The following is a 21,378-nucleotide window of genomic DNA, read 5'->3' as shown; positions in this document are numbered from 1 at the left end:
CTTGCAAGGGACCTCTGTAGATCATTGAACCCAACCCTGCTGCCAAAGCAGAATCGCCTGGAGCAGATCACGCAGGAACACATCCATGCAGCTCTTGAAAGTCTGCAGAGGAGACTCCACAACCTCTCTGTGCAGCCTGTTCCAGTGCTCTGTCACCCTTACAGAAAATTTTCCTCGTGTTGAGGTGGAACTTGCTGTGTTCCAGTTGGTATCCATTGCCCCTTGTCACATCACAGGACACCACTGAATAGAGACTAGCATCTTCCTGACACCAATTATAAACATTAATAAGATCTTGGCTCAGTCTTCTCTTTTCCGGACTGAACACCCCCAGGTCTCTCAGCCTCTCCTCCAGTTCCTTAATCATCTTCATAGCTCTCCACTGGACATTCTAATATATCCCTGTTCCTCTTGAACTGGTGAACCAAATCCTGTTCTTTCTTTTACTATGTGATTATACAGAAGTTAGAAGAACAGCATAAACACTGACAAACACAGGGTTACCCTAGTGCTAAAGACAGGCACTGTCACTCTGGATTAACCTCTTGGGACTATCATACCAGCAGTCATTTCTGAGTACTGTATTGAGCCATGGATTACATTTTCAGATTAATACTTACAAATAGCTGGTGGTTATTTATGGATTGCATATTTAGTTGCTCTGCCTCCTGGCCAGGTCAGGGTTTCAGCTAATCTCCTGGGCCTCTGCTTTGGAGTTGTCCAGATGTGGAATACTGAACCATCACCATTTCTACAGCTCACATTGCTGGCATTTCTCTGGCAATCATATCCATACTATCTTTCTCCCTATCACTTCAGTTGCATTCATACACAGCAAGAAAATCTGTTTCATTTTATCTTCTTATCTAGACCCTATCTAGCAGTGTTTTCTTTCCCTGAAATACTCAATTCAGCTTGGTTCCAACACATAAAATGAATTTCACTTAGACCCTGGTCATTAATTTACTTTTATCACTTGTTCCTATCCAGTGCCTCCCTTCCTATTGATTCAAACTGGTTGTGCTTTCTCATGCTGTCTTTCCAGTGGTTTTGGTTCTCCATCATGTCAAATTTACATTTATTTGTTCTCATAACTGCCCTTATAATAAAATGTAATACTGCCTCTTATTTTATTGTCCCACTCTTTTTAGTCTGCCAGAAATGCCAGCCTTGATGCTTCCCATCATTTATCTCACTAAAAAGGGCATTTGACCTTCTTGCTTCTCTGTTTAAAGAGGAAGTTCACTTAAATTGACTATGACTTTTCTCACATGAGTATCTTCTCAAAAGTCACTTCTTCATCAAAGTCTTTCTTCATGTACATCTTCACAGGAGACTGACAGATTGTGTGCACTATATTTCTCACTTTGTATCTATCTTATTTTTGCTTTATTTAGAATGAATGTAGAACCAGTGAAAACACAGCTTCTTTGCTTCTGCACAGCTCTGCCTGTGCTACAGCATGAGACACCCCTGTTGGCTTGGGTAAGGAGAAAACCCTTTGTCACTGCTGGGGCAGAAGTAGGAAATTCTCAGAAGGAAAGAAATTGCATCAACTGAATATGGCAAAGCAGCGTGCCTAATGTGGCATTGTCTTGTGGCTTTATGTCTAGGTTGGATCTGAAGGGTAAGAAGCCAAATGACAACCAGGCCCATGTAGAATATTCCTTTCAGCTGACAAGCTATTGCCACAGCCCACTTCTGGGACCTTGCCAAGAGAAGATCCAAAGGTTGCTGTGTCATTGAATCCATTGCTGCCAGCATCTGCAGCTAAATCAAAGTTTTTGCATTTGCTGACAGATCTAAAGGAATCCATGTTAATTCTATAGCACTTCTCTTAACCATTTCCTAGGTCAAACTATTCACAGAACCACAGAATTAGCCAGGTTGAAAAAGACCTCTAAAATCATTGAGTCAAACCTATAACCTAACCCTTCTAATTAACTAAACCATGGCACTAAGTGCAGCATCCAGCCTCCTCTCAAACACCTCCAGGGATGGTGACTCCACCACCTCCCCGGGCAGCCCTTTCCAATGGCCAGTCACTCTGTCAAGAACTTCTTCCTAACATCCAGCCTAAACCAGCCCTGGTGCAGTTTGAGACTGTGTCCTCTTGTTTGGTCACTGGGTGCCTGGGAGAAGAGACCAACCTCCACCTGGCTACATCTTTTCAGGTAGTTGTAGAGAGCAATAAGGTCTCCCCTGAACTTCCTCTTCTCCAGGCTGAGCAACCTCAGCTCCCTCAGCCACTCCTCATAGGGCTGTGCTCCAGCCCCCTTACCAGCCTTGTTTCACAGAAATCATAGAATCAGCTAGGTTGGAAGAGACCTTCAAGGTCATCCAGTCCAACCTATCACCCATCCCTGTCCAATCAACTAAGCCATGGCACTAAGTGCCTCATCCAGCCTTTTATTGAACACCTCCAGGGATGGCAACTCCACCACCTCCCTGGGCAGCCCATTCCAATGCCAATCACTCTCTCGGGCAAGAACTTCCTCCTAACATCCTACCTATACTTCTCCCAGCACAACTTGAGACTGTGTCCCCTTGTTCTGTTGCTGGTTGCCTGGCAGAAGAAACCAACCCCCACCTGGGTACAGCCTCCCTTCAGGTAGTTGTAGACAGCAATGAGGTCACCACTGAGCCTCCTCTTTTCCAGGCTCAATAACCCCAGCTCCCTCAGCCTCTCCTCACAGGTTTGTGTTCTAGTCCTCTCACCAGCTTCATTGCTCTTCCCTGGACATGTTCCAGTATCTCAACATCTCTCTTGAATTGAGGAGCCCAGAACTGGACACAGTACTCAAGGTGTGGCCTAACCAGTGCTGAGTGCAGGGGCAGAATTAGAAGTCTCCCTGTGTTTGTACTGTCCTCTGGATTTGAGGGGGAAAAAAAAAGCATCATATCTAGAAGATAATTGATGACGTATCCAGCAGACAGAAGCAGGAGATCCTTATGTCCCCCTGCTGCCAAGAACATCTGCTCATAGATTAGAAACTTAGAATTAGAAATGAGAAACTACTTGGAAATGGACAAATAAAGATGATCCTTGCCCTGGCAGTATTAAATATATATACACAAAGTCCAATTATAGTGATAATATAGGCTTGTAAATTTATTATTCCTTCTTTGTTAATATGAAATGCCACTTGCTTTTCCAACTTTTCATTCTTCCTTTTGTTAAGTAATATGATTCTACAGCAAAATTTTGCTCTCTTTAGCACCAGGTTGAGACAAATCTCTTCATGCTATTGTGCCCTTTAGGAATACTGTCAAATTCAATCATTCAGGACTCGTGAGTCTTGCACTAACATGAAGAGATTGATTTGAAAACCATGGGAGTAAAGTTCTTTTTTCTGTGTTTCATTTTCCATTTCCATACCTTAACCATTTTACAGGAAAGCTGAGATTGCCAGCTTTGCTCTCACATGTAAATGAGCACTTCCAATGCTACACAGGCCTACAATAATGCACTCAGATGTGGCAGTAGCTGTCTCTGACAATATTTTCTGATCAGTCATATCTGAAATGTCAAGAATTATTGTGGTGTCAGAAAACATACCAGAATGTAGCAGCCTCTACAGCCTATTTAAAGGAAGTTAAAAATAGATATAAAAATGACCTTGGGCAAAGATGCAGAGGAATTCTTGACCTTCTGTAAAGTAGGTCTTATCTAAACAATGTTTTAATAAAATAGTAGAAGACATATACCTAAGAACAAGGAATATAGGCTCACCTATACAGTGGAGGAGTTTGAAAAGGTCTGATGAATTTGCTGGAGTGAAAAGGGTTCACTAGACCATGGCACTAAGTACTTCATCCAGGCTTTTTCTGGACACCTTCAGGGATGGCTACTCCACCACCTCCCTGGGCAGCCCATTCCAATGTCAGTCACGCTCTCAGGGAAGAACTTCCTCCTAACATCCAGCCTAGACCTCCCCTGGCACAACTTGAGACTGTGTCCCCTTCTTCTGTTGCTGGTTGCCCAGGAGAAGAGACCAACCCCCACCTGACTACAGCCTCCCTTCAGGTAGCTGTAGACAGCAATGAGGTCACCCCTGAGCCTCTTCCAGGCTAAACGCCCCCAGCTCCATCATCCTCTCCTCACAGGGCTGTGTTCCAGGCCTCTGACCAGCTTTGCCTCCCTTCTCTGGACACGTTCTGGTATCTCAACATCTCTCTGCAGTTTGCTTTGTTGTTCTTAGTATTTCACCAACATGCAAAGTTGTTCTTGTGGTTAAATAAGAGATTCTGTTCTCTTAATAGGTACATAGATAATGCTATGCTTTTGCTCCTCTTTCTGCCATAAGGCTGATTCTGGTAACATCATTTACTGAGTAATGGTGTTGTCACTGGGAATACTCTCACATGCAAAATAAGCAGGACTTGTCCCTTTGGCCATATTTTTGTAATAAAAGATAAAATGAGATTTTTAGGAAGATGCAACTTATGACCATAATATTTATAAGGCTGTCAGGAATGCACTGTAAAAATTCCTATTATTTAATTCTTCACTCTGACACTAAAGCATCATTTCATTTATATGCAAATATGAATGTACTCTACTGCTGTTTCTTCACTGAGGAAGCTGTTTGAATTATTCACATTTTATTAATAAAGCATCATAAATAAGTATTTTTTTCTACTCAATTGGTAGTGGTCATGGAAGAGAAACTATTTATCAGACTTTGTTATTATGAGCCTCATAACAAAATATTAAGATTTATGGAGTACATAATTAGATGTTATGTGATTGTAATAGAAACACTGCTCCATCCAGATGACATACTCTTTTCTTTATGCATTTCTCCTTGGTAGAGGCACTTTCTGGAAAATGGAGTACACCTATCCCCATCACTAAGTTCCAAGAAGGGCCTGTGAAAGGAAGAGAGCAATTAAATACCTTTTCAACTCTTACACACTGAAGTGATTTTGAACAATGAATATATGCCTAAGGATGTCTATAAGGAATGCCAGGAGGACACACATGGGGAAACTGCTATGCCTCCTCCAGGGGTCTACAGACTGAGGATTAATTAACTGCATATGTAACAGCACAATCCACAGCCTGAAACTGCTTGGCCTTTAAACCACCATTTAAGTGTCCAGCATTTGATGTGCCCTCCGAGTACAGATCACGGTCAGCATAGTCCTGTGGTGAGCTCAGTCCTGCCTGTTCCATGAAAAAGGCTGCCTATAAGGCTGAGCCCTACACTGAACCCTGGTTTTGGGTAGCCAGGTTTGCCACTTCCTGATGAGTTTAGGCAGAACAGGGATGCCCTGAGGCTCTGCTTAGTCAAGGCATCAGCTTCTTCATGTGTACAGCAGGGGAGTTTAGGGACTTAGGTATTCTCTTCAGCAAAATCAGAGCAAGCCATAGAGAATGAAGTGGCTAAAAGCAGCTCCTGTGAATTGCTTTGGCCGAATTAGGTCTGCATATTGCAGTTAAAAAGACACTTCTGGAAATACTAGTGTTGAATACTCCCTGTGGAGCTGAAGTATGAGACACATAGAGCAATGCAGTCATGTCCCATGCTATTGCACAGCAGCACCTAGCTGCCTATAGCTAACTTAAAACAATGACAGTTTAAAGCAAAAATACTGGATGTCAAATACCTGCTGAGCATTACAGGTCAGCTCACAAAGTTTTATTACTGTATGATGTAATCCAAAATGAGCTTTAATCTCACCCACAGTACCTCCGAAATCCACTGCAGCAAAACTACTGTAAATTAGTAGTCAAGCACATCTAGGCTGCATGGGCATGTGCAGAGTTGAAGATGCTTTTGTGGAAGAAGTTGTTGGCTGTATTTGGACACTGCCAACTGATTTTAGTGTTTGTCTGGAAGCAAAACCATGAAACACACCTAGTGGGAGTCTTCCAATACCTCAAAGATATCCAAAGAAACGAGCCTACAGTTGTATACCTGACTGCTCTTGAAAGACTTCCTTTTTTGCATGTGAAGCAAGGGTCTATGAGCTGCTATATTGAGCTTCATCCAACTAAGCACTTAACTTTAAACACATGTAACCTTCTTGGAAGGCACTGACAGGGCACATGCTAAATAGGTAGATTAAAAAAATCTCTGAAAAAAGACTTGAATTCTAACCCCTGAGACATTTTATAAAGCTTTTTTTTTCATAAAACAAATCATAGAATCATCATAGAATCATAGAAGCAACCAGGTTGGAGGAGACCTCCAAGATCATCCAGGCCAACCTAGCACCCAGCCCTAGCCAGTCAACCAGACCATGGCACTAAGTGCCTCATCCAGGCTTTTCTTCAACACCTCCATGGATGACGACTCCACCACCTCCCTGGGCAGCCCATTCCAATGCCAATCACTCTCTCTGCCAACAACTTCCTCCTAACATCCAGCCTAGACCTCCCCTGACTGTGTCCTCTTGATCTGTTGCTGGTTGCCTGGCAGAACAGACTGACCCCCACCTGGCTACATCCTCCCTTCAGGTAGTTGTAGACAGCAATGAGGCCATCCCTGAGCCTCCTCTTCTCCAGGCTAAACAACTCCAGCTCCCTCAACCTCTCCTTATAGGGCTTGTGTTCCAGGCCTCTCATCAGCTTTGTCACCCTAAATAGTAAAGGGAGCAGGAAAAAAATCTTGAAATTCATGTTTGATCTCCCCATCTGAAAGCTGAAAATTAAACCATCTAGATATATCATCTAGAAAGGAATTTTGTAGACCATTTGCAATATACTAGTAAGGTTAGAATTAAAATTACAGATTACTTCAGAAAATTTGCATGCAATACTATACAATTATATACTTTCACTTAGTGAATTCAGTCAATCCTGAATCTGGAGGCAGTAGTTGTCACCTGCACATTACATCATTTTGTAAGCCTGAGTGGAAAGGATGAGTTACAGATCAAAAAATCATGAGTAGTTCCTTTGTCTCCATTCCTGCTAGAGAGCAGGTGCTAAATTCTACTACTGAAATTACAGGGATTTTTACTCCTATCTCCACAAAGGAAGGTAAAAACAGGGATACCAGTGTGATGCTCCACTCCCACACAGTTCTTCTTTGGAAGTGGTTACATTCAGATTTGTGAGGGCCCTGGGGGCACTGATGGGATGATGAGCCTCACCTGAGGCCTCTCTCCACCCTGCTGAGGACCCTATTTCAGCCCAAACTGAGCTCATTAGTGTGTGTTCTGATGATACTGTAATAGTGTTGAGGTTCCACACAGCTTTGCCTAGCCGTTTGCCAACTTGTGGGATGTTGTCCTGGCCCAGTCTTGGGCTGTCCCTGTGCTCAGGGACATGGGTACTGGGGGTTGTCCCTGGTTGCTCTGCCTGGCAACCTGGCTGAAGACAGTGGGGTGAGCTCTGGTTGGTGAGGTTGTGTCCACCCTGTAGATTCCTCCCAGCACTGAGACCTGCCAGCCTTTGATGTGCTCTGGTAAGAACATTAGTATAGCAGGATTTTTCCAAAGAAGACATCTAGCACTTATCATCTTGGTTCTTCATTACTTCTCTCTTCCATTACAGAGATGTCCAGGAGGAATTCTGCATGAACATCTTCCAGACAGGTAGGTTTTGACCTGCCTTTTTCCAGCCTGACAGCTTTCTTTACAAACTCTTTTGTTTGAAGCTCTCAAGTTCTTTGTCCAAAGGTTGTAAATGTCAAAATTTAAATCATATATCCTGGTCTACACAACTAAATAATGTTTGGTAAATTTGAATGATTGCTCAGTTCAGGCTGCGATATACTTGTAGTTTACTTCTGTTCCCAGTTCAGTTTCTACTTGGGGAACCAAGATTAAAGTCTGAGTAAAGAAACATCTTGCAGTCTGCCTAGGCTGAAAGCAGTCATACCTTGAAGTCAGCTGCCTCCAATGTACAATTTCTATTATCTTCCTATTGGGATAATTGCAATTGAACTAGGGGAGAAAATAATATGCCTTGGTAAGGTGGCTCACTGCAGTCTACAACTACCTGAAGGGAGGCTGTAGCCAGGTGGAGGTTGGTCTCTTCTGCCAGGCAACCAGCAACAGATCAAGAGGACACAGTCTCAAGTTGTGCTGGGGGAGGTCTAGGCTGGATGTTAGGAGGAAGTTTTTGCCTGAGAGAGTGATTGGCATTGGAATGGGCTGCCCAGGGAGGTGGTGGAGTCGCCGTCCCTGAAGGCGTTGAAGAAAAGCCTGGCTGAGGCACTTAGTGCCATGGTCTGGTTGACTTGCTAGGGCTGGGTGCTAGGTTGGCCTGGATGATCTTGGAGGTCTCTTCCAACCTGTTTGATTCTATGAAAGTTCTTATTTAAAGTGTATATTGCTGCACTGCAGAGCTTGTTCTGTATTGGATTCTAAGGATGAATTCTGTTGTGAGCAGTTTGCTGTGAGTTGACTATTTGTTAAAGAAAATTGTCTTTTTTTTTTTCCTCCTTTTTTTCTTTGCTTTCAGCTACAGATAATGAAATTAAATCTATCTTCATTGTTATGGTATGCAAAACTACAATGAGATGACTTTTCTAATTATGTGAGAAGGTGACAACTTCTGTGAGCTGGTAGGGGAAAGCGTTGAAATTCACTGTGGCTTCTTTGCCTTGCAACGATTGCAGCTGTGTGTCAGGATACTGCAGAAAGCTCACCTCAGTGGCTAGCAGAGGGAGGACAGTGATGTGATAGTGTGAAGGCTGTTCTGTTTCTTCTCCCCCCACGTGGGAAAGCATGCCATATTTTTAGTCTACTGTGACCTCTGGCAAATTAAGTGGGAGTTACACTTCCCTTATGCTCTCTGCTGCGGTGTATTTTTGCAGGTTGGCATGTACTACATTAGTTTTCCTAAAAATCCTCCTACAGAACACCACTTTTGGAGTTTGTGGATTTCTTTCATGTCCTCTGAGGAAATATTTTAGCCCTGTAATTTGGTGTGGGCATGTTCAAATTAGAGGGGCTGGCAATGCACAGCTTTCCAGGGCAGAATTTTCATGACTATGTTCTGATCTTCATTTTTACTCTTCAGTCTGAGATATGCAAGCCACAGGACCATATGGTGCAGCTACAGAAAGGTGTGAGCTGGTTATGCAATTGTTTCCTATTTATAGCTACAAAATACAGAAATTATGGGTTCAATGGATCAAAAATAATGTCACTGTTCAAGAAAGCAGCAAGCTTCAAACACTTTTCTGTGAAAATGGAAGTACTTTTGGCCAGCAGGCATTTCTAGAATACCTAATGTTTAGAAAACAACTGCAAATTAATTTCACAAGTAACAGAGGGAGGTACTCCAGTCCTTCTGTCTAACTGAATTTCCTACTGGCCTCTCCAAAACAAGCAATGAGGAAGGCAACAACAGCTGCTCATACTGTGTCCACTGGAGTTGTCAGCTACCTAGTGGCTAGCACATCTATTTCACAAACAAATATTGAGATGTTACAGAGTTTGGTACCAGTGTGGTAGTAAACTGGTGCTTCTGCAAGTCTGTGTTCCTCTTCAGATGTTGCTTGCTGCCACAGCAATCTCTTTTTATTCTTTTATCCCTCTGTTAATTGGAATTCGTAGCAAAATGAAGTGACTCCCTCAGAAACTGGTATTGTATGAAGGTTGAAAACAAATGGGAAAGTGATAGGATTAGATGGAAGGATTGAGAAAAAGGGAGGGAGATTGGATAACAGGCAGCTTAGAAGCAGTTTTATTAACAATGTTGGTAAAACTGTAACACAGGACAGAATGTAGAATTACAGTAATTGAGAGGGTGGAAAACTCAGGGGCTCAGCTTCACTTTGGAGCTGCTGGGGAAACCCGAGAAGTCTTCATGTTTGTTCTAGTTACAAGAATCTTTAAGATGTTGTAGAAGCATACAACTTAGCAGGGTGTCTTCCTTCAGAGATGTACAAGTAAGAGAAAAGAGATAAGACAACTGTAGTGCCCTCTCCACTATGAACAGAGCTTTTCATGCCAGAAGAAAGGCTAAGAAGTTACTTCATCACAATTCATATTACAGTCAGTATTCCTGTAGCCACAGGCTTTGTGTCCTAACCATAGCCTCTTACCTCTGAAAACTCAATTTCCTCTTGTTTTTATCTGAAACAGCCCATGTTGTAGATAGTCTGTTTACCCCAGGGCATCCTGGCGTAGTATTGACCAATGAGACTTTATTCTCCACTGACTTTATCTGTGTTTGTATATACACAATACAAAGCTGTGTGTAATACAGTCTTACTTGACAGTGATTGGTACTCACGCAGCTCTGATGAAAGTGACTTCCTAAGGAGAAATAGAATGTAAAGCCAGGCCTGTAGATGAAACTGTAGTCTGGAGAAAATCCATGGAGGAAAAGAGACATCTTGAAAACAATGAAGAGCTGGTGGGCATAGCTAAAGATTAAAATGGTCATATTTTTGTATTAAAATCTGTCTCAAGTGTGTTAACTGTAATGTTTCTGCTTAATGCCCATATTGAGAGCCATTGAGGTTAAAATACAAGCATTTCAGATTAGGAAAGCAAATAGCTTCAATGATCAGATTTCTTATTGTGAGATTTCAGTGAGGATGAAATAATGGTGGTAAATAGCTAAAACAATGAGAGTAGTAATATGCAGCTGTAGGAGGTACAGGGAGAGGAAGAAAGCCAGGGTCAAGGATCAAGTCAACATCACAGACAACAGAGGCAACCATTGGGTCAGAATAGAGCAAAATCAAAGAGCTTGAGCAGCACATATATTATACATGTGATAGGCAGGGCCAAATTCTGACCCAACAGTGTGCCCAGGTGGCCAAGAGAGCCAGTGGCATCCTGGCCTGCATCAGGAATGGTGTGGTCAGCAGGAGCAGGGAGGTCATTCTGCCCCTGTACTCTGCACTGGTTAGACCACACCTTGAGTATTGTGTTCAGTTCTGGGCCCCCCAGTTTAGGAGGGACATTGAGATGCTTGAGCATGTCCAGAGAAGGGCGACGAGGCTGGTGAGAGGCCTTGAGCACAGCCCTACAAGGAGAGGCTGAGGGAGCTGGGATTGGTTAGCCTGGAGAAGAGGAGGCTCAGGGGAGACCTTATTGCTGTCTACAACTACCTGAGGGGTGGTTGTGGCCAGGAGGAGGTTGCTCTCTTCTCTCAGGTGGCCAGCACCAGAACGAGAGGACACAGCCTCAGGCTGTGCCAGGGGAGATTTAGGCTGGAGGTGAGGAGAAAGTTCTTCCCTGAGAGAGTCATTGGACACTGGAATGGGCTGCCCGGGGAGGTGGTGGAGTCGCCGTCCCTGGGGCTGTTCAAGGCAGGATTGGACGTGGCACTTGGTGCCATGGTCTAGCCTTGAGCTCTGTGGTAAAGGGCTGGACTTGATGATCTATGAGGTCTCTTCCAACCTTGGTGATACTGTGATAATGTCACTTTCAATGTGATCTAACAACATATTCAGGACTTTATTTAAATGCACAGGGCTATATTTTCTAGCCTCTTATGCTGTTTCTGAGCAATTTTAACTTCACATTTGCCTGTACTGTTACTATTACAGTCCTCTACATACTGCTGATTTTTTTTTCTTCCTGTGTATCTTCTATGAGTAAAGATAGAATTTTTTTCTTCCTGTGTATCTTCTATGAGTAAAGATAGAATTCTGCTTTAGCAAAACTAAGTTCTTCAAATGAAAGTAATTTTAGGAAATCATGGTACTGTACCCTATTAACAGTGTACTGTTCTATGCACACTTAAAACTATGACTTCTGTGTACATTCTACCCCTGAATGGTCAATTTAAAATATTTAGGTGTTTTGGTATGTTAAAAATGTTAGTATTCACATTTTTCATATTTTGGCATTAGTGGTGTAGAAAGGAGTGATGAAGAGAAGAATCTGCTCCCAGAGTTAAGAAGCATACAGCATGTGTATTAGTTTCTAAGTTGGCACTGTTGTGAGAACAGTTGTATTTTAATCTAACCCCTGGTTTTGCATACAGGTAAAACTGTGCCCACTTATTTGCTGTGACAGTTTATGCATGTGTGTGTGCATGCCAGGCCTAACTACTCTAACCCTAAAAGAAACTGTAGGTATTTGTTTTTAAACTCCAGCTCTTTGATTCCTGTTTGGCAGAAACCCCCTACAGATGATTTTATAAACTGCCAAGCAAACGCAGCAACTCTTTCTAAGCTTACCTCTTCCACAAAATAAAGTGACTGGTGTGGTTTCAGTCTTTGGCCCCACTCACAGGGAGCTTTGCCTTTAACTTCTGCAGTTTAAAATAGAAATTTAAATCTCCAAAAGCTGCCATCCTCCTGCCTCAAAACTCCAGGATGCAGCTACTCATGTGTTTTTTTAATCTAAGTTCAGTATCATAGACGAGACTGTATTTACTCCTTGTTTACATCAGTGTAACAGAGATTTACTAACCTCTGGGTTCACTGACTAATGAATAGCAGCGTTGGGATCTTTTCTGTGGTCTTTTCTACAGTCTTTCTGTGGTCTTTTCTATGTCTCCACCACATTTTTGGTTCTGCAAAGCTACCAACACAGGAACAAAGAACCACAGTTCATAAGAAAACTGTTCCGTGCTCAGGCACAGAAGAAGAAAGCAATACACATGAAGAAACCCTCCGTACCCTGCGCGGCAGCATCCCTAGCCGAGGTGTGCTGGCTCCCGGCGGGCTGAGCCGAGTGGTTCAGAGCCCCCACCAGACAGCAGCGCTGGGGCCTCTAGACCAAAGCAGTCCATCAAAGGGAGAAATTTTACACTGAAAGCAAAGTAATACATATATCACTTAAGGCATCTAGCTTAAAATATTAAAAAGGAGGACAGAACTATGGGAAGGGGGGGGGTTCTCTCAGAAAATTGCCTGTGGACTGTGTTTTCATGTTCTGAAGCTGTTCCCTCAAGCTATTTTACACAATACCCAGTTTTCTCCAGTTTCAGAAGTACTAATGATTCAATGGATGCAGAATCACAGAAAGCTCCTGAAGTCATCTGATGCTCCCTTCCACTGCCTTGAAGTCCTATTTCCAGCTAGTGTTTCAGAACTATAGAGCACTGCAAAGGGGCAAAATCCCCTCTGCAGTGTTAACTGTTGCTGCCTTTAAATGGAACGAATTTTAAACCAGAGAAGTTGGTTGTGTGTGATTGAAATATTTTATCTCTCTTGAGAATTGGTAGATTATTAACCTACAAGCTTGCTTTAGTGCATCAGTTAGAGTAAGGAAATGTAGCACCATCTTTTGTGTTTGGTATCAGTTTTCTTCCTCTCCTTTCCCCCAGTATTTCTCTAGAAATTTCTTGCAGGTTTTGGTAGTTAAAATAGTATTTATTTGAAATGTTATTGCTATTGAATAGAAATTTGATGAAGTAGCAAGCCCCTCTCCCTCATTCAATGGAGACAGTGCTTTTTATCTCCTTCCAAACAGATAATCATTAGCTCTCCATACAATGCCAGAATATAACATAAAAATACCATTTCATTCAAGTTTCAACTGTCTGTGATTTCAGATATATGCTGCATGCTGTCTAGCTATATAAATTGTCATGGTAAACATGACTTGTTTTTATGGCAGCAGCAAATAACATTGACAAGATTTCCACTATTCAAACAAAGCTAGATAATGCAAAATCTCACTGTTCTACAAGACTGTTCTGAATTAAGTAGAAATTGCTGAAACATTCTTGAAGCAAAACCATATTCTGCTGCAATTTCACCATAATCAGAACATTCTACTTGGAGGTACTACCTTTGCCCAAGGTTTTGATGGAAGTCTCAATTGGATATTTTTCAAGTGAAACAATCTGGGGCATTAAAATCTTACCAGGATGAAAACTCTGTTTTTCAACTAGCTGTAGGTGGGAATTAATTTCATATTCTTTCATTCTGCTTTTAATTCCTGTGTCACGGTAACTGCGATCATAGAATGTCACTAGTTTTCACTTACCTGTCCTCTGGCAACAATGAAAGCTCTCCTCTTGCTCTATAGAACAGGCCTGATTAAGTCCTACTCCACCACATCATCTGGAATGGTCTTCAAGAGAAAGGCAGCAGTTTTAACAAAATAAAGCACAATGTTATTACAATAACTTTCTTAAGCATCACCTTCAATCTGTCCTAAACTGCCCAAAGTAAAGACAAAGCCAACCAAATTTCCTAGCATTAGTACCTTCTATCTTAAAATCTAACACTTCTCCAGGTCAACCTTGTGAAATTCAACAAGGCCAAGTGTAAGGTCCTGCATCTGAGTAGGTGCAATTCCAAGCACGCATACAGGCTGGGTAGCGAATGGCTGGCAGCAGCCCTGACGAAAAGGACCTGGGGGTCCTGGGTTGATGAAGAGCTCAATGTGAGCTGGCAGTGTGTGTGTGTGCAGCCCAGACAGCAACCCTGTGCTGGGCTGCAGCAAGAGCAGTGTGGGCAGCAGGGCAAGGGAGGGGATTCTCCCCTTTACTCCGCTCTCGTCAGACCCTATCTGGAGTTCTGTGTGCAGTTCTGGAGCCCCCGACACAAGAAGGATGTGGAACTATTGGAGCGAGTTCAGAGGAGGGCCACAAAGATCATCAGAGGGCTGGAACAGCTCTGCTATGAGGACAGGCTATGGGAGTTGGGGTTCTTCAGCCTGCAGAAGAGAAGGCTTTAAGGACACCTTTCAGTATCTGAAGGGGGTCTACAGGAAGGCTGGGGACTATTTACAAGGTCTTGTAATGACAGGTTTATAATGGATTTAAACAGGCAGAGGAGAGATTCAAACTAGGTGTTAGGAAAGAGTTCTTTCCAGTGAGAGTGGTGAGACACAGGAACAGGTTGCCCAGGGAGGTTGTGGATGTTTCTTCCCTGGAGGTGAAGGCCAGGTTGGATGAGGCCTTGAGTGACCTGTTCTAGTGGGAGGTGTCCCTGCCTATGGCAGGGGGTTGGAGCTGGATGATCTTTGATGTCTCTTCCAATCTAAACCATTCTATGATTCTACTGTGATGATAATGCCTATGGGCATCCCTGAAATTAACAAAGGAATCAGTAGTTACAATAGTTAAAATAAAGCAATAGCTCACTGGATGTGAGGCAGCAGTTACTGGGAAACTAGTCTAAGACCTCGAAATTCCTTGTGTTTCAGTAACAAACTGTACAACTGCTTAATTAGCAGAAAAGTATTAATAGTTAAAACACTTATTTTTAGGCTGGGGATGCACCAACAGTGGTGTCATAGGGGTGGTTTTGCTGCTATCATGTTCACCAAGATAATTACTGTGGATTAGTTTTTGCTCTTAGAGCTAGTACACATATGTGCTTATATTTCTAGGTTTCTAATGTATGTTGGTCTGCATGTAGTGTTAGAGGCATATTTAATGTGTTCAGTGTCAGGAAGGATCAGGTGACACTTGGGATGTATTTTAAACCCTCTCAACACACAAGGCACATGATCTAAGAACAAACCAGAAGCTCTCTGTGAAACACCACTGCAAATTCCCTTTAGTCACAGAATCAGCCAGGTTGGAAGAGACCTCCAAGATCATCCAGTCCAATCTAGCACCCAGCCCTGTCCAATCAACCAGACCATGGCACTGAGTGCCTCAGCCAGGCTTTTCTTCAACACCTCCAGGGACAGCAACTCCACCACCAATGGCAAATCACTCTCTCTGTGAACTTCCTCCTAACATCCTTGTGCTTGTGAAACAGACAAGAAGAACCAGTGCTAGTGACCTTGTCTTAAAAGCTTGTTATGCATATGAAGAAATAAGAATCATAGAATCAACCAGGCTGGAATAGACCTCCAAGATCATCCAGTCCAACCCTGTCCAGTCAACTAGACCATGGCACCAAGTGCCTTAAAATAAGAATTTACTTCTCAAACACTGAGTAAATGAAAACAGATCTTTCTTTGGTAATTGACCAAGGCAGGTGCTATCAAAGTTGGGAAGTCAGGATCCAGGAGTCTCAGCTACAAAGCTGATGTCCACTGTTTTATTGCATGGTTGGTATTCTGGTCATAGAATTCAGCTCCTTCACAGTAACTGCCTTGTGTGGTTTTGGTCTCCTTTGGCATTTGAAACGCAGTGCTTAGACCCACATAGAGCTGCCAGCTGCACGGTGAGACTGGCAACACGACAAATAGGTGCTCTGGGTTTATGTTTTAAAACTTTGGTACATTTCTCTTGCTCACACTTTTTTGTTTTCCTTTTGGTGGTTTTTGTGTAACTGTTCTTTCTAGGAACTACTGTGAGTTTGAGAGTTAATTCTAGAGTTCTGTAGATTTATATTCTCTACCTTATGCACTGGTGATTAAGATTCTTCCCCATATGTATGTAGTGGCTGGGAGGAATAGCTTGGCATTGTGCATTTATTTATTTTTTTTTAAATCAGATTTATCCTAACACTTTGTTTTCTCTGGTACTCCTGCTGTTGCCACTTCTCTTGCCCAAGGAAATGCTTCTGCTTCAAATCCCTCTGCTTCCAAAGTCTATGCACAAATTGTGAGCACAGGCCAAAGGTCACACTTTGGAGAAAACAAAAAAGGATTAAGAGAAAATGAAAAGTTGCAGGTCTCAAAAAGGGGTTGACTTGGTGAAATTTAATGGCTTTTTACATGCAGGAACTTGCACTGGAGAGTCTTATGGATTCTCTGCTCTTAAAACTGTGGCTCTGTAGAGGCTAAAGCCCAGAGAAAAACAAGAGCTAAAATAAGGTGACAGGAGATAGATAGCATTTTCCCAATATTCAGGCAGTATTTTAAATCAGCTAAAATATATGCAAGGAGAAATCTATCAGTGACTTCTCAAGAGACAAAACAACACTTCCTTGTCACAATGATTTCTTTTATTCCACACTGGGTATTTTGCAGTAAGCTTATGAGGACCAGGTTTTAAAATAATTTGCCTAGAGGTTGCAATTTTAGCTTGTTCTACAGAGAAATAAGGTGCTCAAATCAGTATGAAGAAATAGTGAATGCTAACACTTGAAATCCACACTTTCTAGCATTTAGCAATGTTGAAGTAACAGTTTAGGTTAAGGAAGTGGTCTTCCTAATTTTTTTGGTAAGTTAGTCTGATTTGCAAGAATGTTCTAAGGTTCAGGCTTTAAATCAGCTTCTTTTATACTATAACACAATTGAAAACTATTTCAAAGTTACATAAAATCCACTCTTGCAATTGAGCATTATTAGAATATGCACTTATCTGCTTTTAAATATTGATTTGACCTTTTGACTCTCCTTGCAAATGTGATCCAAATTTCACTGAGGTCACTAGAAATACTTTGCTTGCTTATAGTGGGTATTTGGTTGGGGTTTTTGCATGAACTATGTATTTGGATAAAAGTACACATGACTTTAAGCAGCCTAGGGGAAAGCAGTGGTTTGGTTAGGGGTGTGCTTGCCAACTCTTAGGTGATTTTCCTGAGCAATACAATCGTGTTGGCACATGGGCACTCTTTCTGCATAAGGTTTAATTATTCTATACCATTTTAAGTGGTTCTATCATGGAAGAGCTGAGACAGGCCTGGCCCATAAACCCCCCAATAACTAAGTAAGGGGAATTTTCACTCAGAACATAGGAGACATGGATTGAAATCACGTCATAAAAATGGATGTTGAATGCTGTAACTATAATGCCTTCTTTTTTCTTTAATTAGAAGGGAGAAGCCCAGCAGATTTTGGTGATCATCTAAGTTTGAAATTCTTCCCCAGAATTGCATAGGAAGACAAGGCTTTCAATTTGCCACAGCAGATTCCAGTAAAACATTGTGATGGCTTGGGTGTTACACTCCCTCCCCCCCCCACACTTTGGAAAATCACCCAGGTTAGACTCAGTAGCTCTGGAAATCGAATGAAGGTTTATATTTACAGCTTAGCACAATATACAAGTAGATATTTACAATAGTTACAGTTATATATGGAAATATACAAGTTAAAAAGTAATACAGAAACACAGCAGCCCTCCCAGAAACCAGAGTCCCCAGGAGGGGCTCTCAACTGCCCTTCCACATTCCTCCCACCGCTCAACCTTACCCCAGATCTTGCCTTATGTTTAAGGTAGTTTTGAGGGTCAGCCAGGTTAGGAACCAGATGGATTAGTCACACAGATGGCAGATTAGGTTAGAGTGAGAGAGAAGTTCAGCCCAAAGCCCAGACAGCGACTCTGCTATCTGTGTTTGTGTTCTTGTTCTTACACCTCTCAGCAAGGCTATGAGTGAAGTAGACATCACCATTGTTTCCTTTTCACAGCCTGTAATCTAATTCTTCTCACCAAAACATTCTAGCTAGGCTCAAACTAGCACAAACATACATACACCACTCCCCAGCAGAAGACAAATAAAACAGGTGAGGATTTTATGGCTTCCTGAGTTCTTTTGCAGATGTAGTCTCAGTCCACTGACCATTCCATCTTTATGTATTACATTATCTACTCTCCTGAATATCTTACCAAAAATTAGCTGGTGTGGTCTGAATGAACACATGAAAGGACTGATTAGTGAGTAGCTGGTCTAAATATGCAAATTACAAAGTTTTCCTCATGGCTTTCTATGACAAGATGCTTTAAAAACTTTATCAATGTCAATGTGTCTGCCTGCATTTCTCTGTGAAATCTTGAAGCTGCTCTTTCATCTGTGTTGTAAACACATCAACAAGTATGTAGAATGTCTTGACTTTGAAATGCTGTCACCTACTTTCTGTATCATTGTCAGTAGTCAGCTTGTTATAAAAGTGTTTCATATCTAACTGTTTCTTTTGGTAGTGTGTCGAAATACTGCGCTTTTCAACTGTGTTCCTTGCTGCCTCTTCCATTTTTATCAAAACTTCTGTGTGACAGAAGTTTTTCCTCTTTCTTTGCGAGACGTTGGTATCTCAGGTTCTCCACTGTCACCAAAGCAGTTGTGCTACTTTGAGGATAACTTGAGTCTGTGTAAACCATCTTCAGCATTTTGTGCCAGAATGCAGTGGGATTTTGATCTCAAATGTTTCTGTGATGGTGAGAAGTCCCCAGGCTTCAGTCACTGCCTTTACTTCTTAGTTTGGAAGTTTCCCAGAGCATGTTCAATCTAATTCAGTGCCTACTCCTGACGTGCTTTGCAATGTGCAGACTAGAATTTGCTTGGAACAAACCCATCTGGTGGTGGGCAATTTCTTAAATGTCAGTGTACTGCAACTTTCTATTCTACTACTTTTTGAGTCACTTTCTGTTTTGTTTTGGGTTTTATTTTCACGAGATAGCATGTCAGGAACTGGTAGGATTGCCTCAAGTATCCCAAGTAAAAGTTGAACACATGTTACTGTGTTGCAGAATGTAGGATACTTGCTATTTTCAAGTTTTGAATTGAACCTGAAATTGCAAGGTTGGTCATGCTTACAAAGGTACAAATTTGCTTAAATTGGGGGAAGAAAATCTGTTCAAATATTTTTAGGACACATGCAACTGAATTTCTAGATCTGTACATGAAGATCAATGAACCTAAGAACTATGATGAAGTATTCAATAGGTACTTGAATATTAGGTATTTATATCATTCTTGTGTGTACTATAATGTCAACATCTTGTTCAATCTATAACAGAGCAGTTTGCTTACACCTTTCAAAGGCCTGCATCATGTTAAGCTCCTAAATTAATACAATCCAAATGCTGTAAAATAAATGTTCTTGATATCTGATATGGAGTGTGGAGGGTTGGCTTATGTCACTTCCATCATCTCCATGGCCATGCACTTGTATTTACTGCTGTTTATTACTTGCACTGCCATAGTATCATAAGCTCTGCCTGAGACCAGGCTGCACTTCTTAAGCTGGTACCAGACATGCATTTTTTTTTCGCTTAACCTTTTCATGATGCAATCAGTAAAGTATTATCACGTATCAAGCTATTAAACTAGGTTGAAGGCTGTGTTCTTTATGGTCATAAAAGTTAAAATACACAAAGTATAGGAGAAAATACACACTTTAGAAAATGTATGCTTTTTACTTTAAGGCAAAGAGAAGAAACTTCACCTGTGAAGAAAGATCACTGCACAAACTCTTTTCCCATCAGAAGAGATCATATCCCTGATACCTAGCATATCATAAGGAAATATCTTCTAGTTACACTATGTTTCAAAACCAGGTTGACATGAACCAGAGATCAAACAAAATCTGTATACACGGACCAACTTTGAAAAAGCTAAGGATCTGTAGGGTGTTCAGATCAGATAGTCTGCAGAAATTTAATTGGCATATTGTTGCTGTTTAACTTCAAATGCACAGCGTAACTACAGTACAGGAGATGACTAGAAATAACTGAGTAAGCAAGCTGCCAGACTAGGAGAGACAGTTTAAAATTATTAGAATTATCTCTAGAATAGGTACATGCCTTAGTCCTGACTACATCAAGCCATTAATCACGTTGGTTGGACCCCATTCACCTCATATGTGGAACATGTGTTTTCTTTAAGCATAGTTTATGTGGCTGAGTTGCTTTATTCCACCTTAACACAAACTTAAGCATTAGGATGGGACAAGGGAATGAAGAGAGGAAGTAAGATGAGCTCTTCTAGGAATCCTTAGATAAATATTTCAAAGACAGCAGTAGCTAAACCTTTCTAAACTTTCTCTCTCTGTGTATTCCTTTTTTCTCCTAAAAAAATGAAAAGGATGCAAACTCAATAAAATAAATTAGTTTTGAGAAGCATCTGACCTAAAGAGGTAGCCACAATGTCACAAAATCAAGGTTATCCCTATAGAGGTAGCCACAATGTCACAAAATCAAGGTTATCCCTACAGTGGTAGCCACAATGTCACAAAATCAAGGTTATCCCTACAGTGGTAGCCACAGTGTCACAAAATCAAGGTTATCCCTACAGTGGTAGCCACAGTGTCACAAAATCAAGGTTATCCCTACACAGGTAGCCACAATGTCACAAAATCAAGGTTATCCCTATAGAGGTAGCCACAATGTCACAAAATCAAGGTTATCCCTATAGAGGTAGCCACAGTGTCACAAAATCAAGGTTATCCCTACAGAGGTAGCCACAGTGTCACAAAATCAAGGTTATCCCTATAGAGGTAGCCACAGTGTCACAAAATCAAGGTTATCCCTACAGTGGCAGCCACAATGTCACAAAATCAAGGTTATCCCTACAGAGGTAGCCACAATGTCACGAAATCAAGGTCATCCTTGACCACTGTCAGCCAAAATAAACACTTCAACAGATCTAAACGCTCTTAAAAATGCTATATGTAAATGTTATATATATTCTAAAAATTCATTTTAGATCAGACTCTCATTTTCAAAGCACACACATCTTTTCTGTCCTTTGAATGTGGACAAATACCTTTAGTCAGTCATATTAAGATTTCTGTGTAAGTGACTTTTCCAAGATGAGAAATGTCCTTTTTCTTGCCAATTAAATTTTCTCACATACTCTAGACCTTTTCTTTCCATAATGTATGTTTTTTTTTCTAGTTGAATGAGCAGCAGCAAGTTAGCAGGCTTTTGCTTAC

Source organism: Pogoniulus pusillus, chromosome 8 (assembly GCF_015220805.1).
Source record: "Pogoniulus pusillus isolate bPogPus1 chromosome 8, bPogPus1.pri, whole genome shotgun sequence".
NCBI classification, from domain to species: Eukaryota; Metazoa; Chordata; class Aves; order Piciformes; family Lybiidae; genus Pogoniulus; species Pogoniulus pusillus.
Note: the sequence above shows the minus strand (reverse complement) of the source record.